The sequence below is a fragment of the Lynx canadensis genome, chromosome B4 (assembly GCF_007474595.2).
Source record: "Lynx canadensis isolate LIC74 chromosome B4, mLynCan4.pri.v2, whole genome shotgun sequence".
NCBI classification, from domain to species: Eukaryota; Metazoa; Chordata; class Mammalia; order Carnivora; family Felidae; genus Lynx; species Lynx canadensis.
The window spans coordinates 80,842,851-80,845,778 of NC_044309.1; the positions used below are offsets into that span (position 1 = coordinate 80,842,851).

Below are 2,928 nucleotides of genomic sequence, written 5' to 3' on the forward strand. Positions count from 1 at the left end.
TTTGCTTCACTCTTACCTCAAGACAATGTCAAGTTTCTTGAAAATGCATCATTAGATGTCTTTTTACATCCCCAGTACTAATATCTTAGATATGGATCTTACCTTTTTTGTTTGTTTTAACCATGGCAGACCCTGACTTCCTTCAATCTATTTTATGCATTGCAATCAGAGTTATTTTCTTGTCTGCTAACATTGTTCAATGACTACTTGTTACTATAGTACAAAAACCCAAGTTGATACTTGGAAACACTTTTAGGGATTAATTTTGAAATTCAGAATGACAATTTTTGATGTTAGACTTCAGTGTGGGGTAAGGATGGCATTTTTGTGACCACTATGATCACGCTAACAAGTGACTCCCAGTATATACAGATGAGTCATTCACGTCCTTATTTAGAAGCTAAGCATCTGTTGTATTAAAATCTTTAATTCATCTGAAAAATCTGAAAAATACATGCATGTGCTGTCTCTGTTCTTCCTCACTTGACAGACAGCTGCATCTCCTTGTGTAGTGCCTCCCAGGTCCCAGAGACACGATGGTGAAGGTTTGAGTAAACAGATTTAGCCACATTGGGTGCCTGGTCAGCATGACTGTTTTTAACTCTGGCAGAGTGGATTTTGTCATCATCAGTGACACCTTCGTTGACCTCAACAGCATGGTCTACTTGTCTCAGTATGATTCCATCCATAACAGATTCAATGGCACAGTCAGCACTGAGAACAAGACACTTGTCATCAATGGGAAGCCCATCTCCATCCTTCAGGAGCAAGATCCTGCCAACATCAAATGGGGTGATACTGGTGCTGAAGTCACTTCACTACCATTGAGAAAACTGGGCTTATCTGAATGGAGCCAAGAGCATCATCATCTCTGCCCCTTCTCCTGATGCTCCCATGTTTGTGAAGGGTGTGAACCCTGAGAAGTATGGCAACTCTCTCTAGATTACCAGCAATACCTTCTGCACCACTAACTATTTGGCCTCTGGTTAAGGTCATTCATGACAACTTTGGCATCACGGAGAGACTCATGCCCACAGTCCATGCCATCACTGCCACCCAGAAACCGTGGATGGCTTTTCCGGAAAGCTGTTGTGTGGTGACTGAGGAGCCGTCCAAAACATCATCCCTGCCTCTAATGGTGTGGGCAAGGTCATCCTTGAGCTGAATGGGAAGTTTGCTGGCATGGCCTTTCATGTCCCCACCCTCAATGTGTCAGTTATGAATCTAACCTGCTGCCTGGAGAAAGTTGCCAGAATGATATCAAAAAGTGATGAAGTAGACATCAGAGGGCACTTTCAAGGAAATCCTGGGCTACACTGAGAAGCAGGTTGTCTCTTGTGACTTAAACAGTGACACCCACTCTTCCACCTTTGATGCTGGGTCTGGCATTGCCCTCAATGACCAATTTGACAAGTTCATTTCCTGTTACCACAATGAATTTGGCTATAGCAACAAGGTAATAGATCTCATAGTCCATATGGCCTCCCAGGAGTAAGAGCCCCCTGGACTACTATTCTCACTGATCATATAAGAAAAAGAGAGAGTCTCTCAGCTGCTGGAGAGTCCTTGCCCCAAATCATTCCTCAACGCACTGAGAATCTTCTGACCTCTACACAGTTTCTATCCCAGACCCCCTGAAGAAGGGGAGGGGCTCAGGTTCCCCTATTCTGTCATGTACCATCACCAAAGTATACTGTATCCAGCCAGAAAAATACCTGTGCATGTACAGATGCTGTTATCAAATTTTTATATAAAGATTTAATTTGTTTTAAAGTGTTTCTGATCATGTACACACACACACACACACACAGACGTGTGTGTCAATGAATATACTTAAATACAAATATTTTATGTAAAAATGGATATATGTTTGTGTGTATAACTAGTTGTGTCTATGTCTAGGAAACTTTGGATAATTTATTGGTGGAATGCCAGTTGAAACCATAAAAGACATATACACTCTTGTGGATCTATATATTCTGGAAAACGAAAACTAAAGCAAGGAAAATAGCAGTGAGAATCACACCTTAGGAAACTGGAGAGAAAGAGATGGTACTAAGTATGGTTCATTTTTGCTCTTGCCAGCACCAATAGCCTTCCAACCCCTCATTCACTCATTCATTCATTCATTCGTTTGCTAAAAACATAGTCCAGTAGATTTGTGGACTCTAGTAACAAAGTTAATGATATAAAGTTTTACTTCATTCCAATTGTACATTACTCTCAACACAGAGTGCTCACCCCTTATTAAAAATGTAGCAAATCAATAGAGCACTCAACTATGAAATCAGTGAATTAGTTAAGATAATATCTAAACGTCTTTTTATCATCTCCTTAGTAAAAACAAAAGCAAGAAAATTTAAGCAATTGAATATGCTATAAAATCTAGCCACATTTCTAGCTAATACATAGTTTCTAGTATTCTTTTCACGTGGAATTCTGGAGAATAATATACTTGGTTACATAATGGGAAAAAGCAGACCATGGTTTGTCCAATATTCTCTGATATTTCAAATGGCAGTTAATTTTACTTGGGTATCCAACCAAAATCCTTATTCACAGCAAAACTAGACATTCTTTTTGTACTCTTAGGTAGGCATTTCCTCCCCAGGCTTTTTATCTGTCTCTTCCCTTCTCCTCATTTAACTTTGTTTATCAGCATTAACTCTCAAAATGTTAACTTACCAGTGAAAATAAATGACTATGTTTTCTATAATCACAAATATACATATGTATACATATATATATACATACACACACACATATATATCCAGTGGAATACTGTTCAGTCATAAAAAAGGATAAAATCTTGCTATTTGCAACAATGTGGATGGAGCTAGGGAGTATTATGATAAGTGTCGGTCAAAGAAAGACCAATATCAAATGAAGTCACTCATATATGAAATTTAATAGCAAACCAAACGAGCA

General features: G+C 38.9%; 1 pseudogene; it reads left to right on the forward strand.

Annotated features, from left to right (window-relative positions):
* The first annotated feature begins 536 nt into the window (after positions 1 to 536).
* Positions 537 to 1,495, forward strand: LOC115518379 (annotated as a pseudogene).
* The last annotated feature ends 1,433 nt before the right edge of the window (positions 1,496 to 2,928 follow it).